Source organism: Schistocerca serialis, chromosome 6 (assembly GCF_023864345.2).
Source record: "Schistocerca serialis cubense isolate TAMUIC-IGC-003099 chromosome 6, iqSchSeri2.2, whole genome shotgun sequence".
NCBI lineage: Eukaryota > Metazoa > Arthropoda > Insecta > Orthoptera > Acrididae > Schistocerca > Schistocerca serialis.
The window spans coordinates 135,659,113-135,687,092 of NC_064643.1; the positions used below are offsets into that span (position 1 = coordinate 135,659,113).

The 27,980-nt window shown below is 43.5% G+C and overlaps 1 protein-coding gene and 2 non-coding genes across 3 annotated transcripts in view; 2 read left to right on the forward strand and 1 right to left on the reverse strand.

Annotated features, from left to right (window-relative positions):
- Window positions 1–27,980, forward strand: part of LOC126485103 (breast cancer anti-estrogen resistance protein 3 homolog) — a 1,126,433-nt gene that overhangs the window by 61,709 nt on the left and 1,036,744 nt on the right. The gene's annotated exons all lie outside the window — the stretch shown is intronic.
- Trnaa-cgc (transfer RNA alanine (anticodon CGC)) lies at window positions 15,437–15,511 on the forward strand. The gene has a single exon. It is a non-coding gene; the product is annotated as a tRNA-Ala (tRNA).
- LOC126485617 (small nucleolar RNA U3) lies at window positions 23,921–24,128 on the reverse strand. Its single transcript, XR_007588044.1, has one exon. It is a non-coding gene; the product is annotated as a small nucleolar RNA U3 (small nucleolar RNA).

Consider the following 27,980-nt stretch of genomic DNA (forward strand, 5'->3'; position numbering starts at 1 on the left):
TAGCAACTTTTTTTTACTTCTTTAATTTTATATTTATTGTGGAATGTGAATGTTAATAAATTACCAAATATTGAATAATGATTTTTAGCAATATTAATAAATTTTTATTTCTAATTAATGATCGAATGAAAACATGATTTAGAGTATATTAAAATTTGATGTAAAATTACAAAACATCAAATATAAAATAAAATACAATTTTATTTTTAGAGACTGATGAGTATGATTGATGTACCTGGTTTTTTCATTCAACAACGATGCATTTTCCTTGTCTCTGTCAGATTTTAATTTTTCTTCTTGCGATTAGTAATTAAAATGAGAAAATGCTGTTTTCATTAAAAACTATGATTCAAGATTTGCGAATTAACATTTTCACTTGATGAAAATAACAGAATTTAAACACATGTAAAAAAATTATTACTACTACCGAGAACTGAACCAGCACTTCACTTTTACAAATTCTGTACGCTAATCAATCAGCTACTTGTGAATCTATTACTTGTCCAGAGTGTTTTATACTTGTCAACGGGGGACTGTTGAAGTGTTGAAGCTGGTGGAGGCTCTGTAATGGAGTGGGGCATGTGCAATTGGAGTGATATGGGACCTCTGATATGTCTACATAAGAGTCTTACATGCGGAACGTACGTGAGCATTCAGTCCGTTCACCTGCATCCACTCATGTCCATTGTGCATTCCGTCGGACTTGGGCAATTCCAGTACGACATTGCGAGATCCCACACGTCTAGAATTGCTACAGAATGGCTCCAGGGACACACTGCCGAGTTTAAACGCTTCCGCTGGCCACCAATCTCCCCAGGCATGAAAATTATTGAGCATACCTGGGATGGCCTGCAACGTGCTGCTCAGAAGAATTCTTCTCCTCCTGGCACTCTTACGGATTTATGGACAGCCCTGCAGGATTCATGGTGTATCCTCCAGCACTACTATAGACATTAGTCGAGTCCAGGCCACGTCGTGTTGCGGCACTTCTGCGAGTTCGCGGGGTCCTACACGATATTAGGCAGATGTACCAATTTCTTTGGCTCTTCTTTTGTCACAGTTCAGTAGATCTCCTGTATTCAAGTTCGATGTGTGTTCAGTTTTTGAGGGGCTGTCCGCTGACCCATCTTACCACTAAATCTTAGGAGATGCGACTGGGAATTTCCCGCGTAAGCGGCACTGCGTACGACGTGTGGCGAGCGTGCAGCATTCGCAGCGTGCAGCAGCAGAGCCTCGTGTCCGTGACCCCCAAGAACGGCGCCCACGCCAGACGGGCCGTCAGCACCCGGGCGCGCCCGGCGTCGGTTCCAGGTACTGCGTGCGGACCGCACACCGCAGTGCGACACAACACAACACAACGCGGCAAAGTCGGCCGCTCACCCACGCTGGGCGGGCCTCACTCCGCCGTGTTGTGTTGTGTTGTGTTTGCGGGCGGCAGCGGCACGTGGGCCGCGCGAGCACAGAGCGCGCCTTGAGCAACTGCGGCCGCCACGCGCTGCTGTGTACGGCCCCAAACTCTACACTGTGCTCTCTTCAGTCCGTCTGCTGGAACGGCAACGCCTGCTCCAGGTCCATCCGACCACTCGAAGATGCCTTCAGAGTAGCCGTCTCCCACCGACAACACACTCTTGGTTTCAACGTGTTTCTCATGATCTGATTTTGTCCGTTATTGTAGTATCTTTCTTTTTCCTTTATTGTTACTTTTGTACCTGTTCAAACAACAGGTAGGCTGGCAGCAGCAGTTTACGCCGCTCTTCAGCCTCAGAGTTAACAATTATAAAACATATAGAAGAGACATAAGAGATTGAACAAAGGCGGGTAAAAAACAGTAGATACATAACATAAAAAAACACGAAGCCGTTCACACTAGACGAAAAACTTTAAAACTGTTGACACGACCCACAAACACTGATGAGTTCGACGGCACATGTGAACGTTGGAGCGTGACGGCGGACACTAACACAAACACGGCGGCACACACACGAGATACTAATGGCGATGATCTCCAGCGCGCGAATGTCCACGTAGCGTGAACGAGTCCGGGGACCTGCCAAGAGGGGAAGAAGGGGGAGGGGGAGGGAGAGGGGTGAGCAAAGATGCCAATGGCAGAGGAGACGGGAGTAGGAGCGGAGGAATGGGGGTAGGGGAAGCCCGGGGGAGGAGTGGGGAGGGAGGGAGGAGGGAGAGAAGGGAGAGAGGGTGCCCATAGGAACAAAACACAGGAGGAGGGAGGGAGGATCAAAGTTGGTAGGAGGGGTAGATGGAGGGGACGAGGGCATCATCAAGGAGGGGGAGCTGGCGGAAGCCACCTTGGGAGAGGGTATGGAGAGTGATGAGATGGAGAGCAGGTGGGACGTGGAAGTACAGGCGCGGCAGCAGACAGGGGCGGGAGAGGATGGGAGAGACCAGCGGGTGAGGAGGATCGAGTTTACGGGAGGTGTAGAGGATTTGTATCCGTTCGAGGAAAAGGAGGAGGTGGGGGAAGGGAATAAGGTCATACAGGATCCGCGTGGGGGAGGGGAGACAGATGCGATAGGCGAGGCGAAGAGCATGGCGTTCTAGGATCTGAAGGGATTTGTAAAAGGTAGGGGGAGCAGAGATCCAGGCAGGGTGGGCGTAGCAAAGGATAGGGCGAATGAGGGATTAATAGGTATGGAGGATGGTGGAGGGGTCCAGACCAAAAGTACGGCCGGAAAGGAGCTTGAGGAGACAGAGTCGGGAGCGTGCCTTGGCTTGAATCGTCCGGAGGTGGGGGATCCAGGAGAGGCGACGGTCGAGGGTGACGCCAAGGTACTTAAGGGTGGGGGTGAGGGCGATAGGACGGCCATAGATGGTGATGTAGAAATCGAGGAGGCGGAAGGAAGGGGTGGTTTTGCCTACAATGATCGCCTGATTGTAGTATCCTGCCCACTCGTCTAATATAGGGTACCTAGGAAGCTGTTTTCTCTGACCGCTAGACAACAGTTCAAGCAAATCGTATTAATTGAGTTTATTTCAGTAAGACTGACAATACTTAACTTTACGTATTCACAAAGGTGTGTCGCAAACAAATGGCGACATGCAAATAATCAATGTTCTTCTGTATATACAATTTCAATGCAAGTCACTGCTGTAGCGTTTGTATGACGGCTCGTCGTCCTCTCCGGCCGCAGATAGGTGGCTCCGCGCTTACTTTCTCTTCGTATAGAGGCTGCTCCTGTTTTTGGTGTCGTCCTAGTCAGCGTACTATTATTGCCTGACGTCGTCTCACAGCCCTCTCTGCAGCGCGGGGTAGCCGCGTGCTCTAGGGAGCCTTGTCACAGTTCCTGCTGTTCCCCCCGTCGGAGGTTCGAGTCCTCCCTCGTGTATGGGTGTGTGTGTTTCCATAGCGTAAGTTAGTTAAGGTCAGATTAAGTGGTGTGTAGGCTTAGGGACCGATGACCTCAGCAGTTTCGTCCCATAAGACCTTACCACAAGTTTCCATTTTCACAGACCTCTCTGCTGTAGCGTTCCAGGCCGACGTGCAGACGCTTGACGTTACGCCGGAACAATTACATTTTTTTTTTTAGAGCCTGCGACTATGAAAACAATTGGTTTGTTTATGAATAACTTCCTGCTACTAGTCACGATTTTTTTTATGTACGTTTTACACGACGCGTTTCGGGAAATTATTTCCGTTTTGAAGTGCATGTTTGTCTGTATTATAGGATTTTTTCGTAATGTTTTCGATGTGTGAGGTTCTGCTTTGTTTAGTTGACTTTTGTTTGCGCGATTTGAGGCGTCATGTCACGGACCGCGCGGCCACTCCCGCCTGTGGTTCGAAACCTCCCTCGGGCATGTGTGTGTGTGTTCTTAGCATAAATTACTTTAAGTTGTGTGTAAGTCTAGGGGCCGATGACCTGAGCAGTTTGGTCCCTTAGAAATTCACACATATTTGAACATTTTCTGTTGACTTTGCTGCAAAAATGGCTCTGAGCACTATGGGACTTAACTTATGAGGTCATCAGTCCCCTAGAACTTAGAACGACTTAAACCTTACCAACCTAAGGACATCACACACATCCATGCCCGAGGCAGGATTCGAACCTGCGACCGTAGCGGTCGCGCGGTTCCAGTCTGTAGCGCCTAGAACCGCTCGGTCACTCCGGCCAGCTTTACTGCAATATATATAAGTTGTGAGTGATGTTTAACACGTGTGAGACATGCACAAATGTACCATAAGAAAACTGTAAGTACAAGTTCTTCCAAATTGCGCCACTAACTACATATAAAAATCGATAACTAACTGAGAATTTTGCGTTTTTTTTTTATACATTGCAGTGAAGTCAATAAAACAAAGCAGAATCTCACACATCGAAAACATGACGAAAAAACGGCATAATTCAAAGAAATACACAACTGAAAATGAGAATCATTTCCTGAAACGCATCGTGTAAAACATAAATAATAGAAAATCGTGACTGGTGGCAGAACATTATTTACGAACAAACCCACTACTTGTGTTGTTTTAATGTCTGTTAACCCTTTAAGTGACAAAGATTTTTTATTTAGCATAGCAATGAAATACGTGCCACTATGGAACCTTTGCGAATGGCAATTAATAAACCAGCTCAATTTATTATGTAGTTTTAGGTGTAGATGAGGTACAAAGTGGTAAATATTCACACCAATGAATCAGGAGAAAGGTTTACATGATAACTGCAGTCGTTTACCAATGCTATATATATTCACGAGTGTCACAATGGTTCAAATGGCTCTAAGCACTATGACACTTAACATCTGAGGTCATCAGTCCCCTAGACTTAGAACTACTTAAACCTAACTAACCTAAGGACAACACACACATCCATGCAGCACAGGATTCGAACCTGCGACCGTAGCAGCAGCGCGGTTCCGGACTGAAGCGCCTAGAACCGCACGGTCACAGAGGCCGGCTTCACCAGTGTCACTTACAGGTTTTGTACATGCGGTACAATTTCATCTCTAACTTTCTGTCTTCTAGCACTTAATTACCGACTTTTTCTGAGATTGTAGTTGTGGTGTTACACCTTCCTACAGACAAGTCAGCAAATGCGGACTGAGTATCCCACGCTGTCGTATATAGTCCTTACTTCTCCCTTTGTTTCTTTTGCTTCGTTTTTGTTCGTTATTACTTGTTCTTCATCTCCCAACATCCATTCATGCGGTCGACACGTTTCTTGTTCCGTCTCTTCTGTAACTTGTCGAGGGAGCTCCTCAGCACACGTCTTCTTCCTCTTCTTCTTTATCTTCTTCTGCACTTCAAGTCTTAGACAATATGTCTTTCCCGACATCACATAGTTAACTCAATTTGATACATCCACCTGTTCGCGAGAAAAAGGGAAAACAAAGTGATTGTGCAAGGGTTCCGTTTTCGCCTATTGAGACAAGAACCCTGAAAAGAAAAGTAGTCTTCCTAAAGATGCCTACACAACAAAATGGCGTAGCTTAGGCCGTCAGAATCGTTTGACTTTAAGGAAAGTTATTTCTTTCCGTTATTTTTGGGGAATTTCCCTTGAATAAGAACGAAACTCTGAGAGGCTTACGTCATTCGCTTCCTGTGTACCCTCCTCAGCGAGCAATGGTAATTCTCGTCACATGGAGACAGGTCGTAAAATAGCGCAGGCCCGTCATTCGGCGAGTGGGAACCCGAGACGGAGGCTTGTAATGGCGTGCTGGCGGTGGGCCCGCATTCCCACGCTGTGTGTTTATGAGAACGGAAACTGCTTTCGTAACGCCGGACGACACCTAGGCAGTTAAGTGCTGCCCCACCTACCAGCTAGGGAGGCGGTGCCTGGGGCGGAGAGAACCGGGAAAGCACCACGTCCTCATAAATTACAGATCTTACCTGTCGTGGAAAAAGACTTGTCACTTGTGCAGTGTTTTCTACAAAATAGGGTAGCAAGGTGACCTAAGTTTCAGAATGCCAATGTGTAAAATTTATTTTTGAAAGACACTGCTAAACCTCGTAGATACTGATAAAGTTAGTATTATCAGCTCGGAAAAATGTTGTGTACTAAATGTTTTTGCTTGTTTTCATACACAGAGTGTCCAAATCTTTTGTGTAAAATTGGAACAGGCTATAGTGGATTTTACTGAGATAAGCAACCGATGGACGGAAATGCATATATATATATATAGTGTTATGGACGTACATAGGGTGCAACGCATACCAACAATACAGCTCATAGTAATTGTTGAAAGTGGCGAAAACCAGTCTCAGTTCATGCATGGCAACGACGCATAAAGTTCTGCCGCACTCTCTTAAAGATCCGTGGTCTCTGTTGTACCAGGAGGCAGGCAGCTTGAGTCCTAGCAAGCAGCTCTTCATCCATTTCATATACTACCATCTTGAGGTAACCCCATAGGAGTTAGTCTTAGAGGTGTGAAAGCCAGTGGTCGTGCTCGCAATGGGATAGCACTTAACCTTCCAGTCCAACGATGAGGGTACGTGTTGTTGAGGTGCACCCTCGAGTTGAAACTACATCCTTTCTGGGGCAACAAGGGGTACAGTCTCCATGAACGGTCGCAGCACATCTCGCAGGTACAACGGAAGCGTGGAGCAGTCGAAGGCGGAGGCAGCAAATAAGATCCTATTAGGTGTATTCGGACATGGCAGAGAATCGTTGATAGTGGCCACCGATGTGGGTGGCATGGGGGTTGTCTTTGCTCCAGACATGATTGTTGCGGCTGTTGAAAACAACATCACGAGTGAATGGGGCCTCATCCGAGAACAATACAATTTGTACAAAGTTCGAGGGAGTCTTTAAAACCTGATGAGAAGAAAATTCTACGTAAAAACCTCGTAGATCCAAAAAACGTACTCCTACCACCTATACATATAAAGTTAGGCCTAATGAAACAGTCTGTAAAGGCTTTGCCTAAAGATGGAGCATGTTTCAAGTATCTCTGGCATACGTTTCCACACCTTTCAGAAGCTAAACTAAAAGCAGGCGTCTTTGTCGGACCTGACATTAGAAAATTGATGTTTGATGTTATCTTTGAATCCACAATGACCTTAAATGAGAAATAGGCATGGGGAACATTCAATCAAGTCGTTACAACGTTCTTAGGACGGTGAAAAAAAGACCCAGAATAAGTTTCTATTATAGCTGGAATATTAAAGAAGTTTAAAACTTTAGGATATTTAATGGGCTTGAAAGTTCACTTTTTGAACAGTTACCTTGATTACTTCCTGGACAATATGGGAGATGTTAGTGAGGAGCAAGGAGAGCGTTTTCACAAGGACATTAAAGTGATCGAAAAACGCTACCAAGGCCGCTGGAACACTAACATGATGGGGGACTACTGTTGGTCGCTTCACTAAGAAGTTTAGCAAATCGACTCATCGAAGAAAAAGCTACACAAGAAGCTTCAAAGAAAAAAGAGAAAGAAAATACAAACCAATTCCAGCTGAGAAGTGAAACCTCTATTAATACATGTCATTGTATTAAGTAGATTGTTGTAAATACAAACCATACCCATGTTGTAACAAAGCGTTTCATTAATTTTCCCACTTACTGCAAACATAGGATTTTTATACCATGTGATAAAAAGCATATTGCTTGAAAACTATGGGTGACACAAAAAAACTAAGGCTAGATTTGCATTCAGCTCATAAAAATCTATAAAGATTAGCTGTTGTTGTTGTTGTTGTGGTCTTCAGTCCTGAGACTGGTTTGATGCAGCTCTCCATGCTACTCTATCCTGTGCAAGCTTCTTCATCTCCCAGTACGTACTGCAGCCTACATCCTTCTGAATTTGCTTCATCTCTTGGTCTCCCTCTACGATTTTTACCCACCATCCTGACCTCCAACACTAAATTGGTGATCCCTTGATGCCTCAGAACTTGTCCTACCAACCGATCCCTTCTTCTAGTCAAGTTGCGCCACAAACTCCTCTTCTCCCCAATCCTATTCAGTACCTCGTCATTAGTTATGTGATCTACCCATCTAATCTTCAGCATTCTTCTGTAGCACCACATTTCGAAAGCTTCTATTCTCTTCTTGTCCAAACTATTTATCGTCCATGTTTCACTTCCATACATGGCTACACTCGGTACAAATACTCGTACTTTCAGAAACGACATCCTGACCCTTAAATCTATACTCGATGTTAACAAATTTCTTTTCTTCAGAAGCACTTCCCTTGCCACTGCCAATCTACATTTTATAACCTCTCTACTTCGAACATCATCAGTTATTTTGCTCCTCAAATAGCAAAACTCGTTTACTACTTGAAGTGTCTAATTTCCCAATCTAATTCCCTCAGCATCACCCGACTTAATTCGACTACATTCCATTATCCTCGTTTTGCTTTTGTTGATGTTCATCGTGTATCCTCCTCTCAGGACACTGTCCATTCCGTTCAACTGCTCTTCCAAGTCCTTTGCTGTCACTGACAGAATTACAATGTCATCGGCGAACCTTAAAGTTTTTATTTCTTCTCCATGGATTTTAATACCTACTCTGAATTTTTCTTTTGTTTCCTTTACTGCTTGCTCAATATATAGAGATTGAACAACATGGGGAGAGGCTACAACCCTGTCTCACTCCCTTCCCAACCACTGCTTGCCTTTCATGCCGCTCGACTCTTATAACTGCCATCTGGTTTCTGTACAAATTGTAAATAGCCTTTCGCTCCCTTTATTTTACCCCTACCACCTTCAGAATTTGAAAGAGGGTATTCCAGTCAACATTGTTGTTGTTGTTGTTGTTGTTGTTTTTGGGGAAGGAGGCCAGACAGCGAGGTCATCGGTCTCATCGGATTAGGGAAGGATAGGGATGGAAGTCTGCCGTGCCCTTTCAAAGGAACCATCCCGGCATTTGCCTGGAGCGATTTAGGGAAATCACGGAAAACCTAGATTAGGATGGCCGGACGCGGGATTGAACCGTCGCCCTCCCGAATGCGAGTCCAGTGTCTAACCACTGCGCCACCTCGCTCGGTAGTCAACATTGTCAAAAGCTTTCTCTAAGTCTACAAATGCTAGAAACGTAGGTTTGCCTTTTTTTAATCTAGCTTCTAAAATAAGTCGTAGGGTCAGTATTGCTTCACGTGTTCCCATATTTCTACGGAATCCAAACTGATCTTCCCTGAGGTCGGCTTCTACCAGTTTCTCCATTCGTCTGTAAAGAATTCGCGTTAGTATTTTGCAGCCGTGACTTATTAAACTGATAGTTCGGTAATTTTCACATCTGTCAACGCCTGCTTTCTTTGGGATTGGAATTATTATATTGTTCTTGAAGTCTGAGGGTATTTTGCCTGTCTCATACATTTTTCTCACCAGATGGTAGAGTTTTGTCAGGACTGGCTCTCCCAAGGCTGTCAGTAGTTCTAATGGAATGTTGTCTACTCCTGGGGCCTTGTTTCGACTCTTCACGAAGTATCGTATCTCCCATTTCATCTTCATCTACATCCTCTTCCCTTTCTATAACATTGCCCTCAAGTACATCGCCCTTCTATAGACCCTCTATCAAAGTTTTTTTTTAATTTTTCGTTGGCCTGTATAATCAGTAAGTAAATTCATATTAAAAAGAAGAATTATCAAAAACCAGTTACTAGTTAAATTTCCATTTTCAAGTCAGTAAAAACTGTTAACTCACTTCATTTGCAAATATCCCGTGTTCCATGGTAGGCACTTCGTGGCGTTCGTATGCAATGTGTGCTGCCTATTGTTCAGCCGTCTGAAAGGTAGCACGCCGAGCAAAATCAAAATTCGTTATTCACTTCTAAATTATCTTTCTCCGCTTGGAGACGCCCATTATTATGGTTTTCTTGTTTAAAATCACTCTACGAATTTAGTGGCTTTTGGGGTACGCAGTGTGCTGCACATATGCTCGGTAGACCCCACTAGTTCGAAGAAATCTCATCGTTCCGAGGCTGACGAATACTAAAGGATGCCTAGCTTCCCTAGGAAATATCAGCAAACATTTGGTCTCTAACAAATGTTGCTTCCATGACGTGATCCATCACCCCTGGCCGTTTGTGCCAAACATCATGAAACATCCCGTATAGGATTGATGAGTAACGCGAACACAGGCCACTGAAAAAATGCATGTTTACTAGTTTTTTTGTTTCGCAGTAGCTTATCTTCCGATTTCTTTGGACACTGAATCGATTTCTCATTTCGGTTCTTTTCTGTCACGAAGAGTTTTGACACTATGTTGCTTCGCTGCGAACTAGAACATTAGTAAAATACATGACGTTGAAATGAGAAGTAATTGAATTTTTCAGTATGAACAAAGATTATACTGAAGTACCAGCAAGAAAACAACTCTGTATTCCGTAGGAATTATGCGTCCATTGGCTCGCCCTTTTTTCTCCTTTGTTTAAACTACATTATACAACTTTTTATCCAATGTATTGTCAGTCGTACTTCTCGGTGAAGTGATCGACGACGGTCTTGCTCGTATTGGCATTCCAGCGGCCCTTTCCATCACTCTGACGTCTCGATGAAAGCAAATACATCGTTCCTTCTCTGACATCATCCATAGTTTCAGGAAAAAGTCAGAGGATCGGTTCAAGACGTCATGCGTGAAGCTGATCGAACAGTCTAACTTCGTGAACTGTTGGCTACAGCAGATGCACTGTTTAACTTAGCTTACTTCAACAACAGCCTTCTTGATTCATATTCAAGTGTTCGTCTCACTCCAGTTTTAGTTCAAAGTTGGAATCGGGCATTATTTTTCTAAGTCACGTCCAATAGACATACGTTCTTTCACTTTCGCTACTGAGAAATTCGAAGAGTTTTCGCACAGTTACTTGGAACATTCTCCAATTTTGGGTAAGGCTTTCACAAACTTTTTCATAAAAGGCCCAACATAATGAGTGGAGGTGATAATGGATATTTATTACGGATCTGCGAAATTCTTGCCCAAAAAGAAAAACAACCGAAGAATGTATCACACTAGTTACCATATAAACTAAACCACTGCTTCATATTATTATTGACTGAAATACGAACTATATGAAATATTTTTAGTTAAAATCGATTAAGATGCATTTTTAAAAATGATGATCATCGACTATAAAAAAGGAAGATAACAGGCCATTTTTCTTACCATTTTCGGATTCAGCGCACTAAAACCGAAAGATTAAGTCACTTTCATTGTTAATTTGCATAATTTGTGTGTCATTGCTATAGAGAAAGGGGACACACTTTAAATGTGATTCCATTTTTTCCATCAGGTAACATTAAGATCTCAGCGAATCACTGCAATTCTCAGTGCTCAAGTCTTCCAGGAACTTAACAGCAGCTTGCGAAGTGCGCGCAGTATTCACGCTCCGCGTTGACATCGGGCTTGAAATATTGCTCCCGGCCGGAGTGGCCGAGCGGTCCTAGGCGCTACAGCCTGGAACCGCGCGACCGCTCCGGTCACAGGTTCGAATCCTGCCTCGGGCATGGATGTGTGTGATGTCCTTAGGTTAGTTAGGTTTAAGTAGTTCCAAGTTCTAGGGGACTGATGACCTCAGCAGTTAAGTCCCATAGTGCTCAGAGTCATTTGAAGCATTTTTTGAAATACTGCTAGGCGTTGTATACGAAGATAAATCAGATTTGTCAATGCGTAATAAAAATCGAAAAATTGTACCATTAAGCTGTCAGTAGGTACGGATGTTCCTTATACTACATCGGATGTTCACTAGGTTCGTTCAGATGAACAAACTGCCCCATTAGCAGCTTGCACTACCTCTCCCTCCAAATCTTTGAACGCCACTCACTCTGCATGTCCTCTGCTCCACATCGTTCCTTATCATCGCTTAAAATTCCCACCTATCATCAATTAAAATGAACACTTTCCTACATCCTACGCTGTCTGCAAACTCGACTCCAGTAACCGTATTGTTTCCTTTTAAGTTCCCACTATTAGTAGACTGCACATCTATACAGACACATTCCACCATACCTATATACATTCAGTATCCTCTTCCAAAGAAATTTCAATGGAGTCATTCTTCTACCCAATGTAATCCGCACAAATATTTATCCATCTCATCAACTATAACTGTTTCGTACCATTCCCACCCCACACCAATAGCTTCACTCTCTATCTCTCCCTATCCCTGTCTTCATACTTTCCCCTTACCCCCACCCCCACCATTTTCTGTCTTCTCAGTATCCACTCAACACGTAACCCTCATCTCCGCACTTACTCTTCAGTTTTCAAGTCCAAGATGTCGGCTGAACTGTAGAAATCAGTTTTGGCCAAAGTATAAGTTACTGCGAGTAACAGCCAATGGCTGTGAGACATGGACATGAAATGAATTCATTGTCAAAAACTCGTAGCAGCTCAGACAGGAATGGAAAGATCAATGTTGAGATACACAATGACAGACAGAAGAAAGAATTGGATATAAGACGTACAGCGAACGTCAGTAACATGTTGAAAAGAGTAAATATCTTGAAATGACACTAGCGTGGTCTTATCGCTCAAAGAAAGGATGGCAAAGGGCAAAACTAATACTATACTGGAGCCCAGTTTACCAGAAAAGACCGAGGGGACATCGTCGGACAGAAGTAATTAAGACTTACGAAGGAGAGTTCGATTCATTTGGCAACGGTAAGGTCAAGATCGCCAGGAAGAGAAGAGCCTGGTAGGACTCTATGTGACCTGCCGGCTCAAAAACGCCGCATCACCAACTGGCTGAATTGGCTGCTGATGATGATAACGGTGTAAATGTTGTACCATTTATTATGTTTCATGTTTACATAGTTTTAAACCTTTTTGCTGAGGAGTTTGTTTTCGTGTATCGCCGACAGCCCAAACTAAAGAGAAATGATAAAAACTTGCACCAGAGACGAGCAGCTTTCTCTTTCCTCTGTTTCCGCGTACTGAAGGTGTGAAAACTGCCGAAAGTCATTGACGATTGAAGGTCCAGTTACCCGCCCGGCTAGCGTTCGGGGTACACATTGCCGGCACGGTAACTCTGCCCTCTGTAATAATAAAAAAAAAAAAACTGAGTGTATGGATCAACAGTGAACTTGACAGGGTGTCATGGGATGTCCGCAACAAACAAATGCAAGGAACAAGAACTAAAATGGGATTTAAAGAAAAAAGCCGCGCGGTTGAAGGTATGACGGCCCCCGGCACGAACCCACCCTGAGGATTAGTGTCGAGGTCCGGTGTGTCGGCCAGCCTGTGAATGGTTTTTAAGGCGGTTTTCCATCTACCTCGGCGAATGCAGGCTGATTTCCCTTATTGCGCCTCAGTTACACTATGTCGGCGATTGCTGCGCATACACCGTTTCCACGTACGTGTACACCATAATTACTCTACCACGCAAAAATCTGGGGTTACACTCGTCTGGTATGAGACGTTCCCTGGGGAATCCACTGGGGGCCGAACTGCACAATAACCCTAGGTTCGGTGTGAGGCGGCGGCGGGGTGGGTGGACTGTTGTGGCCTGTTCTGGGGTTTGGAACCACTGAGGGCTACGGCGGGACGAAGCCTTTTTCGTTTGTAGGTCCCCGGTTTCATACAATACAATACGATAGAAGGTCCAGTGCGGTGATGGCTCTTTGTCGCAGCGATAAATCCATTATTGCAGTCGTTCTAATTGTGTGACATACCTCGTCGATGCTCCTTGTCCGGGTGCAGCGCAACGCTATATGAGTCTGCAAGCGATGACTTCGTGATGGTGGACAGGAGGAATCAGTTCGAGCCGGGCCTCATCCCGTAGATGTGCGTTAACGCACTAGGCTACGGAGGCAGGTCTGAAAAGAGTAAGTTTAAGAAGAATAATGGCACCTGTTGACCTTGGTTTCTGCCCAATAGGTTTTGAGTCATTACCTCGCTGCAGTACCTGTGTTAAATATCTCACCACTTGTAGCGACACTTATGTTGTCGCTCGTGGCAGTAAACGGCACGCGCTGCGCTTGCGTGCTTCACAACGTCCGGAAGACGAAAACCGAAGATCGTTAGTTGTATTGCTCCGTTGTGTTTTACATGTCACGCCTGAATGGATTTTACTAACCAGATCAAATGTCGATTTCCCGAGCGTCAGTTGTTTTACACGAATAGTGTCTGTAAATCAACTGTCCGGTTTCGCCTGCGTGATGAAGCAAGGTTTTCGGTACTCTTGTAATATTTTTAACAAACTGCGATTTACTTACGGATGTCAGTCAACTCGTGACGAGGTGGAGGTTGCTGAGATTGTGCAAGAAGAGATGTTTGACCTTATCCACGTCAGTTAACGCGTTCGGAACTATTTTATAAACCTACCTAAGCTATTCGCGTTAAGGCCACCGGTGTAAGTTTATTGTACTCCAATGGTTACAAAAATTCTGAATGACACATACATATTCTTGTGCTCACGAATAGTGGATGTTTTGTCATTAGTCATGGAATGTGTATGAAAGTTTTTCCACTAAAATAGGGAGTGGCACAGCAATTTACACATCAGTTAGCTATGCAGAAATAAAGAGGTGTTGCCAATCAGCTCTATTTCTCTAATGCAGCAAATACATCATAATTTGTGTATTTTTTCTACTCTGATAAAGATAAAATGTGTTTGTCATCAATTAAATAAAGGAAATGAGTAACTTCCTGTTCAGTCGAATACTCTTTTTCCTTCACTGCACTTAAATTCGCTTAATCTTACTTGACAACTGAAGCACTTTCCAAAAACGGTTGTGCGTTTAAATGGGAACAGTTTCGATTGTGGAAGAAGATATCCGTCAGCGAGAACGGCATTTTTTATATTGAAGAGCTTAAAGACGAATCAGTATTCGAGTATCGGATTTAGTATCCACTTGCAAACGTACAAGGTGGTATGTAAAAATTGTCAAGAATTTGAGTTTTATGGACAAATGGTTACCAGTACTCTGAAACAGCAGTAGGTGTTTCGCCATACACCCTTCTCCAGCGTTGCAAGTGGCTCCGAGCTGGACTGTTTGGTTAATTTTCGTCAGTATATTGCCACTGTCGTTCTTTATTCAGTTTATAGTTTTGCATGAAGTAGTGTAAAAGAGCCCCGTATCTACGTATAATATCGTTTGAGAATTAGGAAAACCGCTCCAGGTACGGAACAAAGAGAAACAAATTTAAGAGACAACGCTTTAGGGCAAGCTACCGGCTTAAGACCAGAATAAGCGTTTATGACGACCGTTCCGGCAGGCCATGAACTGTCACCACGCCAGAAAATCTTAACATAGACGGGGTAGGACCGTAAAGTGAAAAAGCGTTACAACAACCACAGCCGCCTCTCGTGGCGCTTAAGAAAACGCTACACATGGAAGGGTATGAATACATTACAGCACTTAGTAATGCATACAGCAGAGTAACATTGGGAGACTGCATCAGCAACTGTGATGCAATCATTTGTGGACATAGCATTTCTCAAATGTAGTGACGTGCCCAGAGTCCCAATATGAACTCAGTGGTACACTTTTAGGATCAGTTTGGACATCGACTTTGTTCTAGGCCACAACACTACCTTCTCTGGCTTCGGGTGGCGCAGTGGTTAGCACACTGGACTCGCATTCGGGAGGACGACGGTTCAATCCCGTCTCCGGCCATCCTGATTTAGGTTTTCCGTGATTTTCCTAAATCGTTTCAGGCAAATCCCGGGATGGTTCCTTTGAAAGGGCACGGCCGATTTCCTTCCCAATCCTTCCCTAACCCGAGCTTGCGCTCCGTCTCTAATGACCTCGTTGTCGACGGGACGTTAAACACTAACCACCTTCTCTGGCTTCGGCTCTTGAGGAAGAATGAGCTGACATTCCCCCATAGACTAGGGTTGTTGATAAAATACCGATATATTGATATACCGATGTGTATCGAAGATATGCTTTCCTATAAATATCAGTATCGAAATGGCAACATCGAATGCCGATATTTTTTTTCCACATTATTTTTTTCACAATTTTCGGTAAATATTTGAAATTGTTCGTTTGAAATTATTGTAGGACATAATTTTACTTTCACTACGTGAAGGAGTCTTACTACTTTTTGAGCTTTCATGACGTCAATGGACGTCATGACGACAATGAAAATGTGTGCCGGACCCGGACTCGAACCGGGATTTCCTGCTCATCGAGAGAGGTTGGTTCAAATGGTTGAAATGGCTCCGAGCACTATGGGACTTAACATCTGAGGTCAACAGTCCCCTAGAACTTAGAACTACTTAAACCTAACTAACCTAAGAACATCACACACATCCATGCCCGAAGCAGGATTCGAACCTGCGACCGTAGCGGTCGCTCGGCTCCAGACTGAAGCGCCTAGAACCGCTCAGCCACACTGGCCGGCGAGAGAGGTTGCCTTTGCAGTTTTTTTTCTTTTCTTTTTGCATTTTGTTCGTTGTATTTGGTCGTAGCGGACGTCACATGACATCCGTTGAAGTTCGTTTCTTGGTCCACTGACTCAGTTTTATATTACAGAAACCAGCGAGCTTTGTGACGGAACACGCTGAACTACTGTGCCGGCAACCATTCGGCGAGCGGACCTCACGGCCAGACCCGAGCGTCCACATGTGGTCAACCATGCGCATGCGACCTGTACTCGTACATCCATTATGTATAGTTCCGTACAGATGAGACGGTTTACTTGAAAGTCGCTTCCCAGTGTCGGCGGATAAATAGGATGTTCTGGGAACTTTGCATCGTAATTCTGATTAACACAGGTATTGCAATATCGTAATTAATGGACATTCCCTGTAGGCGAAGAGTGGACACACCCCTTACTATTGTTCGCTAAAAGGTGTCCTGACTCTTTTAACTAAAAAGAGAGAGAGAGAGTTTTTCACCACTAGCCGTACTCGTCAGACTTAGCTCCATGTGACAACTCACTCTTCAAGTGAAGTTGAAGGAGGCTAGAGTTGAAGGAGTGCAGGAGATTCAAGTGAAATCGCAGTGGTTACTAAGCAGTCTAGCAAAGAAAGGCTCTCACTACAGATTTCAAACACGGCAGTAATGTTCAGATGGGTGTATTCGCTCGCAGGGGGACTACTTGAGAGGCTCTAGGTGAGACGTAATAGTTTTAATTACTGTATGTGAGGAAGATGCGGATACCGACCGCCTCTCACTGCGGTGGTGGTGTCCCCCACTCGGCCAAGTTTGCTCCGGACGCCGTGTGGCGCCGATGCGGTCGTGAGGGACAGACTGCGCGTCTGCGGCGGCCGGACCGGTCCCTCCGCAAAAGGCCGTCTCTGTAGCTGCTCGCTGCTCGCCGCTCACTGCCGACTGTGCCGGCGCTCCGTCTGGCAGCCGCCGGCTAACGGCATACCGCTAGGCCCTCGCGACGCGCGGCAGAAGCGCTCACCGCCCACGCCGATAGCCGCGTCTGCATCGCGTCCCCTGCCGTCGACCCGTCGATGCGTATTTTCTCTGCCCCGCGCATTTCGTTTGTCTCATCTAGGAAAATTGACAATGGCGTAACTAACAAAGTTCCTTTTTTCTGACATTTTTTTCCCTTATATGTCGATACTAACGCGAATTCTTTACAGACGAATGGAAAAACTGGTAGAAGCTGACCTCGGGGAAGATCAGTTTGGATTCCGTAGAAATATTGGAACACGTGAGGCAATACTGACCCTACGCCTTATCCTAGAAGCTAGATTAAGTAAAGGCAAACCTACGTTTCTAGCATTTGTAGACTTAGAGAAAGCTTTTGACAATGTTGACTAGAATACTGTCTTTCAAATTCTGAAGGTGGCAGAGGTAAAATACAGGGAGCGAAAGGCTATTTACAATTTATACAGAAACCAGATGGCAGTTATAAGAGTCGAGGGACATGAAAGGGAAGCAGTGGTTGGGAAGAAGTCGTTTCTGAAACTATATGGAGCGTAGCCATGTATGGAAGTGAAACATGGAAGATAACTAGTTTGGACAAGAAGAGAATAGAAGCTTTCGAAATGTGGTGCTACAGAAGAATGCTGAAGATTAGATGGGTAGATCATATAATTAATGAGGAGGTACTGACTAGGAATGGGGAGAAGAGAAGTTTGTGGCACAACTTGACTAGAAGAAGGGATCGGTTGGCAGGACATGTTCTGAGGCATGATGGGATCACCAATTTAGTATTGGAGGGCAGCGTGGAGGGTAAAAATCGTAGAGAGAGGACAAGAGATGAATGCACTAAACAGATTCAGAAGGATGTAGGTTGTAGTAGGTACTGTGACATGAAGAAGCTTGCACAGGATAGAGTAGCATGGAAAGCTGCATCAAACCAGTCTCAGGACTGAAGACCACCACAACAACAACAACAACAACAACATATGTCGATACATCTACATCTACATCCACGTGATTACTCTGCTGCCGGCCGCGGTGGTCTAGTGGTTCTAGGCGCGCAGTCCGGAACCGCGCGACTGCTGCGGTCGCAGGTTCGAATCCTGCCTCGGGCATGGATGTGTGTGATGTCCTTAGGTTAGTTAGGTTTAAGTAGTTCTAAGTTCTAGGGGACTGATGACCACAGATGTTAAGTCCCATAGTGCTCAGAGCCATTTGAACCATTTGATTACTCTGCTATTCACAATAAAGTGCCTAGCAGAGGGCTCAATGAACCACCGTCAAGCCGTCTCTCAACCGTTCCACTCTCGAACGGCACGCGGGAAAAACGAGCACTTACTTTTTTCTGTGCGAACGCTGATTTCTCTTATTTTATCGTGATGATCATTTCTCCCTATGTAGGTGGGTGCCAACAGAATGTTTTCGCAATCGGAGGAGGAAACTGGTGATTGAAATTTCATGAGAAGATCCCGTCGCAACGAAAAACGCCTTTGTTTTAATGATTGCCACTCCAATTCATGTGTTATGTCTGGGACACTATCTCCCCTACTTCGCTATAATACAGAACGAGCCGCCCTTCTTTGTACTTTTTCGATGTCATCCGTCAGTCCCACCTGATCTGGATCCCACACCGCACAGCAATACTCAAGAATAGGGAGGACAAGCGTGGTGTAAGCTGTCTCTTTAGTAGACCTGTTGCACCTTCTAAGTGTTCTGCCAATGACTCACAGTCTTTGGTTTGCTCTACGAACAATATTAGCTATGTGATCGTTCCAATTTAGGTTATTTGTAATTGTAATCCCTGAGTATTTAGCTGAATTTACAGCCTTCAATCTTCACAACGGCATTCTTTAAAAGTATTTGCTGAAAATGACGAGCAAAAATCTAAACGACTGGGCAGAGACGTGTGAGGGAAAGTGCTGACGACACTCGGCGCTACCAACAGAAACTGTAAGCTTAATTTTATCACGCAATTTTGACACTACAGCTGCTAGGTCATTGACATTGGCAGAAATGAAAACACAGGGAGGTCGAAATGAAGTGTTCCGGACAAATCCGAAATGTGACGAAACAGAACAACGGGCCGGTCGGATACCCTTTATTGTGCCACTTACAAATAGTTACCACTGTTAGCAAAGTGGTTATCGCGAAGCGTGAACGTTCATAGTTGTCCTTGCAATTCTTGCTCGAAGAAGGATACGCAGGCTGTTACCCTGTAGATATACACAGTATCTAATAATAAACCAATACTTAAATATACAGCTCTAAAATCGGCAGTATATTTACAATGCGCAGCCTTTATTTTCATAGGCCAGTACGTCAATAATTATTCTGCCGATATATCGATAAATCGATACTTTCCTCTGTATATTGAGGGCTATTACTAATATATCAGTATAATGGATTGGCGATATTTTTAAAAATATCAACAGTCCTAATACTAACATTGTAATAAATAGCAAATCGAGTACAGTATTAGAAACTTCTGCTAATGGGTTGGTCACGAGAACTCAGTGAATCCGTGGAATAGCCATTGGAAGTTATCCGACTTAAAAAAATGATCAGCATGTAGGCATATTTACAAAATCATTTGTGATATGAATATAAAACGGCTCTTAACATCATTACTTTTTATCGCTCAAATAATCCATGGAACGTGGAACTAACTCCATCAGCAATATAGTAACCATACTAAAGGTGTCCAGGTAGACTGTTGGTGATGTGATCGTGAAGTGGAAACGTCCGCAGCTCGTGGTCGTGCGGTAGCGTTCTCGCTTCCCACGCCCAGGTTCCCGGGTTCGATTCCCGGCGGGGTCAGGGTTTTTCTCTGCCTCGTGATGACTGGGTGTTGTGTGATGTTCTTAGGTTAGTTAGGTTTAAGTAGTTCTAAGTTCTAGGGGACTGATGACCATAGATGTTAAGTCCCATAGTGCTCAGAGCCATTTGAACCATTTTTTGAAGTGGAAACGCGAAGGAACAACTCCAGCTAAGCAAAGCCAGGTAGGTCTCCTGTGCTGACGGGCGTCATTACCAGGTTATGCTGTTATTCTTTTCTTGACTGCCAAAGGACAAACACCGGTAGAATCTACCGTTGTGCAATAGTGAGACAAGACGTACTGCTGGTCCATAATAATGCGCGACCTCATATCGCAAATGTCGTAACGCAAAGTCATGCCAACTCAAGTGAGACTGCTGGTGAAGTGACTGTGAAGTGGAAACCCGAAGGAATACTCTAGCGGCGGCCGATGTGGCCGAGTGGTTCTAGGCGCTTCAGTCTGTTCTAGGCGCTTCAGTCTGGAACCGCGCGACCGTGACGGTCGCAGGTTTGAATCTTGCCTCGGGCATGGATATGTGTGATGTCCTTATGTTAGTTAGGTTTAAGTAGTTATAACTTCTAGGGGACTGATGACCTCAGATGTTAAGTCTCATAGTGCTCAGTGCCATTTGAACCATTTTTTTGAATACTCTAGCACCCGCCCTACAGTCCTAATCTCCCCCCATGCCATTACCACGCCTTCGGTCCCTTAAAAAGGTATTGAAGGGCCGATGTTTCCTGTCGCACGAGGATGTGCAGCAGCCAATTACAGACTTCTTCACGCGGCAGGACGCGATGTTTTTACCGAACAGGTATCTTTATCCTGGTGCATGGGTGAGACAATTGCTTCAGTGGTCACGGAGATTTTGTCTGAATGGCCTACCAACTCTGGACCGTATGGCCTTCGAACGTAAACTTGCTTACATACGACATGGTTCAAATGGCTCTGACCACTATGGGACTTAACATCTCTGGTCATCAGTCCCCTAGAACTTAGAACTACTTAAACCTAACTAACCTAAGGACATCACACACATCCATGCCCGAGACAGGATTCGAACCTGCGACCGTAGCAGTCGCGCTTACATACGACATCTTCAACTTTTGTAGTCCTGCCTTCCTCAGCTGCGTGTAGTATTACACTTTATTTTCTGCAAGGCATCGTCAGTGGCTTGGAATATGTACATATGTTTGCTATTTAATTTACATTTTTGTCACTGTACCTACAGGTTATAAACAGTTCTGGTGGTTGGTATTTCCTATTAAGTCGTAATGTTTAGAACTGTGCTTACAGGTCGCGTGGACAACTTCTTACATATTACGCTCGTGTTGCATTTTTTGTGTTGTTCTTCTTATGAATGCCAATTTGCGTTTTTTTCCACATTCCACAGCACTATGAACTGAACGCTTGTTTCAATGCAATGTTTTTGTTTCTGTTGCCGACTGTCAAATGTTTTTGCCAAAGATCGAATGTTATTGCCAAACTTTCGACTGTAATTATTGAAGTATCTGTGATCTGTTCGTGTATGCATTTGCGTGTGCGTATATATATATATGTGTCTGTGTGGTGTGTGTGTTCCAAGCCACTGATGATGCCTTGCAGAAAATAAAGGCGAAACGCGTATGGCACTAAAATTGTTTTTATTCAGTTGCTAACAGACGGTCCATGAAGTAAAAATTATCAATATACCGTAATATTGCTTACATATATCAGTTATTAATGCGAGACGTGGTCTCCTCGCCAAAATAAGATACACCCAGTGCTCCAACTTGAATAGTGTTAATCTGATGTGGTTTTCTATGATTTCCCTGAGGTGGCCTTATTTAGATGCCAAGAAGCCCTTATGATAAGCCACCGCAGATCTTACACTCGATACATGTAGATTTCAAAACGCCACGTTTTTAATAACACGCCAAGTGCCATAATAAAATGAACACCAAATCATACTGAAAACTGCAATACTTTCTTCTTTTATTTTCATTTGATTATGTTGTAGTACTACCTCAAACCGCACCAACATTGTCCGACAGTGTACGAACGAATGTGGAAAAAGCCGTTGTCTTTGGCTCGTGTTCGCGCTAGTCCCTATCGCCTGTCAACAGGGCGTACCAGCGCTCATTTTCAGTGCGCTGAGCTCAACAAAAGACGTTTGTTTTCCACGTGCGGAATACAAACGTACAAATACTGCAGCATGACGACAAAAGAGGAACACCGTCATTGTTCTGAAATCTGGCGGCGGCAGTCCAGTGAACTGGTACTGCAAAAGAACCAGGCCAAGGAGAAAAGACTTCGAGGTTTCGTTACACCACGAGAAAAGACTCCGAACTTCCATAGCACCAAGTGGCCTATTTCGAAGATTATGTGAGTATACCTCATTCAGTCACTGTGTTTATGAATTATTGATCTTATAACATTTATTTATTTGTGAAATATTTCCAGCCATTGGTGCTCAGCTTCATGCATAAAGACATAGAAAAGTTGTGAGATAATATTTACATTACTATGACTGTTAATTAGATTATCACCATTTCGTTGAATTCCCAAGGTCTTCATTAGGTCCAGTAGGTACACTTCTTGTATGTACGGATGCTCACTTGCAGTGAACGGCGATACATTCTTGTGTCTGTAGCACTTTACCTCCTTGGTTATATCACGTTTAACTTTGCACTGTATTTTTAACATGAGATTTACATATAATACATTGTACTCATACGAAACTTATCAGTGTATATGTGATCGTTTTATGTTAGCACATCAGTTTCCCAGAAAACATCGCAGCATAAAGACGAGATGCTTACCATATAAATACTGTACAGTATGGTTACAAATACCGCTGAGTATGGAAACGAATCACTGTCCGTCGACGCAGATCAAGTATTGGAGTCTCGTGTGATTTCAAACGTCCATGAAAAGCATCTCCAGTTTGAATCTGTCTTTTCCCTTCGTGAATATTTCAACTTTATAATCACTTCCTGCGGTCTTACACTAGCTCATACTTTCTACATCTACATTCATACTCAGTAAGGCACCGCAATATGCATAGTAGAGGGTACATTCTACCACTTCTATTCATTTCCTTTCCTGTTTCACTCTAATGAACTCGTCATCGGCGGTACGTTAAATCTTAATCTTCCTTTCTTCCAGTGTCATAGATTCCACCAACACACCAGCCAGCTGTTACTTGCCACTCAGTCTGTGCCACTGTACACAAGAGAGAGTTACAGTTATCATAATGACACAATAAAATACAACACATCTTAGTACATGCTGCAGAACATTCAAGACTGAATAAGGTACGGAAGAGCAGAATAAAACTGTGTATAATGTTTAAGTAAGTTTTCTATTAGTGAACCATTAATGTTTCGAATGAACCAAATGAATGCCATAAAATCACCTTAGACAAGTTGTTACATTTTAAGCCATAAAAGGAAAAGAATTCATGCTGAGTACCATATTAAAAATCTTCAAGGATAATATATCCTTTTCCATTTCACAAATGTCGGTTGCATCTTTTCCTTAAAAATGAGACGTAGTCCTACATTCTTGACCCTGCGGAATTGGCAATTTAATAGCGAAAATTCCGTAGGTACGTGGCACGCTGGCCCATTTTAGTAGCGTACCTCTTTAACACCATACTTGACACTTACACGAAAGAAATACGGCAACAACGGCTTTTAATAATTTACTGTAAAGTTTTTACCGTAGATACAGAGAAGACGAGTGTTAAATACGCAGTGCTTTCGATTAACGGCAAGTGCCAGAAAAATTTAATATACTTTTCACATCAGTCTGTTAACGCACCCAAGTTCAAAACACAGGTATTAACAACTAAAAGTTACCATAGAAATACCAGTATACGTGGTTGATTATGTATTGAAAAGCCACTCAGAAAGCACAAATCCCTTCCCATACTTCAAAAAGCATGGTGAACGATCATCGATAGCAGCTGAGATCTTATAAATCTCATTCCACTTGCCTCACGCTCAGGGACTGTACTACAACTCATCATCGTGGTAGCATCTACTCCAGTTTTGAACTAGAGAGAGGTGAAGACATACTACAGAAATGATCCTGTGAAGTATGATCTTAACTTCGAATACGCCGACTCTGATACTTATCTTTATGCCGAGAGCACGAAGTGTTCGGGAACAATGGATGCCACAGCTTATAAGGTTACTTATGAACAAAAATATTTACATTACGTCCTTCTACAGTAATATATGATGTCGATTATTGCTCCTTATTATCAATTTCAAAATCTGTTCCAGCTGTTCTGCGGAAAATGTATTTACACGAATGGTTGCAGAAATTCTGTGGAGACACCGTATTTCACCTGCCTGCACTAGATGACTCTAGTGAGCTAGACCCGTTAGGCCAAGGAGCCAGTAGTGTGTGATTCACAGTGATTCAGCTGTCACCAACGTGTTTGTGTAGGTTAGCTTCGCGACGCGGTGGGTTGAGAATTGCACGAAATTCAGATAGACTGTTCTGAACCTGTACATAGATTTTGAGCAACCGCTATACTGACTGTATATACTTGAACAGATTATAGTAAATTAGTTGAAAACAATAAAGACACTGCTTACACTTTCGCAGATGCCCCATTTACTATGTAGAGGTGCAGATTCACTAACAAAATAGCGTTCATTGCATTACAGAAGCGCTAGTACACATTTAAGCTGTAGTGTAGATCATTTACATTTTCATGATTTTCTTCAGACTGGCGAAATACTGTTCGTTCTTTGGGTGTTAATATTTTTGCTGCTTGACTGATATAATTTAAAAAATGTTTATTTGTGAGTCTTACCGCGATATAGTTTGAATCATGTGTGTCATTCCTGACTTTTTTCTGCATGGGAACTCCATAGACTGGAGATAGGTTTCAGTGAACTTGATTACTGAATGAACTTAATTAGTTAACCACTGATTTGGCTAACTGCGTAATTATTGTAGCAGCTTACAAGTCTGTGATATGATCCTTATCTGCTTTCATTTCATTTCCAGGGATTTTATTTTCCCTCTTATATACACCAACACGAAAGTGTAGTGGCTTGTGAAAGGAAAAAAAGTCTTGAGCTATTTGTTTGCTTGATGACTAAATTTTAGTGAAGCATTCGGTAATTAACTGTTTTCTAAATTGCAATGACAGTATTCTAATTGTTCAAATATTACGTTTATTTTACAATCTGTAGCAGACAAGATGTTCTTCACCTAGTGGAGAAACAGTACATTCAAATTAACTAGGTCAGTCCTATAAGAAACGATTATTAGGCGAACATGAAATGTATTACAGCTGGGAATGCGAAAAACCATCAACTGTGTAAGGGAATGACGACAATGAAAATTTGTGTCTGACCGGGACGTGAACCCACGCTTTCCGCTTCATGCGAGCGGACACCTTAACCGCTTTGGCTATCCGTGCACCACTTGCGGCCAAGTCCAAACTTCCATATGTCCTCTTTCTTGTTTCCCAGCCAGTACTCGTACATATATTATGTCATTCCTGTACAGGGGAGGACATTTTAATTGAAAGTCGCTGCTGGATGTCAGCATTCGATATTGCAATGCCTGGTTTTTGTGGGTGTCGATCCGTTATTTTGCTTAATAAAACGCTAAATCCGGAAGGATATGAACACATTTTACAACAACGTTTTCCGCGCACAGAAGAGGAACAATTCAGAGACGATGACTGTATCAGCTTGACGATGCACCCTCCTAATAAAGCAGCGTCTTCGAGACAGTGGTTTGAGGACAGTAAGATTTCAGAAATAGACTGTTCCGTCCCGAGTCCCTGCCTCAACCCAATGGAAGATCTTTGGGACGATTTAGGAATTCGACTTCGTTCCAAATTCCAGCATCCAACAATACTACCTCTCCCTCGTTTCGGCTCTTGACGAAGAATGGTCTGCCATTGTTGCACCGACATTGAGTCACCTCACTGAAAATTCCAACAGAAAAGTTGAAGCCGCTTAAAGCCGAAGGTTGGACAAACCTCATATTAATGTCCTCTGAAAGGTGTCCGGGTTCTTTTGATCAGATAGTGTATAATCCTTTTGGCTGAAGAGTTCGTTGGTTATTCCGATGACAGGGGGCCCCGATCCCCTATGGGACGACGGGCATGAAATTACAATAAAGAAAAATGTAACAGTTTTGTTTTATCCAGGGCGTTTTAGAAGTGATGGTCAATAATTCAAACATGGAAAGTACAGGCCAAAATTAGCGAAAAAGCTCCAATAAACATGATCCCCAAACCAACCGTTGCCGAGATATCGCATTAATTCGAATTGGGAGCGAACTGAAAACGCCTCTCGATACCGTGGTATTTACTTTGGAATCTCATGGTTTGGGATCGACTATCTGTTTGTTTACGCAACTACGAGGGTCACTCCAAAAGAAATGCACACTATTTTTGTAAAAATACTGTTTTCATTCTGCATATGTGAAAGTTTTACAGTATGTAGATACATCCTTCCCGCTTGTTTTCAAACTTAGTTCAACCTGTTTCCGTGAGTGGCGCCGTCACAGCATGTCTTCAAGATGGCTGCTACACTTGACGTTCGTCAGAAGCAACGTGCTGTCATAGAATTCCTAGGCTGTGGAAACGAGACAGTGGGAAACATCTACAAGATGTTGAAAAAGGTGTACGGAGATGCTGCTGTCGATCGCAGTACAGTTAGTCAGTCGGTGGGCTAGCAGGTTACGTGATGAAAGTGGGTACGGCAATATTGAGGATTGTCCTCGCACCGGCAGGCCTCGTACTGCACACACTCCAGACAATGTGCAGAGAGTTAACGAATTGGTGACTGCTGACAGACGCATCACAGTGAACGAATTCTCACGCTACGTTGGGTTAGGGGAAGGAAGTGTTTGCAGAATACTGAAAGTGTTGGCGTTAAAAAAGCTTTGTCCAAGGTGGATTTCCAGAATGTTGACAGTGGCTCACAAAGAAACAAGAAAAAAACGGTATGCAGCGAACTTTTGGAAAAGTACGAAAATGGTGGTGATGAATTTTTTGGAAGAACTGTGACAGGAGATGAAATATGGCTCCATCATTTTTTACCAGAGACGAAGAGGCAATCAATGGAATGGCATCATGCAAATTCACCCAAGAATAAAAAAATCGAAACCATACCTTCTGCTGGGAAAGTTATGGCTACAGTGTTTTTCGATTCCGAAGGACTCTTGCTTGTGGACATCATGCCAAGTGGAACCACCACAAATTCTGATGCGTATGTGACGACACTGAAGAAACTTCAAGCTCGACTGAGTCGTGTTTGACCACATCGGCAAAAGCAGGATGTTTTGCTATTGCACGACAATGTACGGCCACATGTCAGTCAAAAAACCATGGAAGCGATCACAAAACTCGGATGGGCAACACTGAAACACCCGCCTTACAGTCCTGACCTGACTTCATGTGACTATCATCTCTTTGGGAAACTGAAAGACTCTCTTCGTGGAACAAGGTTTGAAGATGATGACTCCTTTGTGCACGCTGCCAAACAGTGTGGCTCCAACAGGTTGGTCCAGAATTTTACCGTGCGGGTATACATGCGCTGGTTCCAAGATGGCGTAAGGCAGTTGAGAGGGATGGAAATTATGTGGAGAAATGAAAATATTGTTCCTAAAGGATGTATCTACACACTGTAAAACTTTCAGACATGTAGAATAAAAGATGGATTTTTAAAAAAATAGTGTCCATTTCATATCGTCTACAACGAGTGCAAGCCCACAACAACACATACTTCTCTCTTGGAGAGAATTTCTGCCAATGGGTACAACAACAGTGTACCTTGAATCCCCTGTTTAAAAGCAGTATTCTGTTCACGGATGAGGCTGGATTTACCCGTGACGTTATTTTTAACTACCATAAATGTCGCACTTGGGCCTATGTCTATCCTAATGCAACACACGTATCACAACATCAACAACGTTATTCG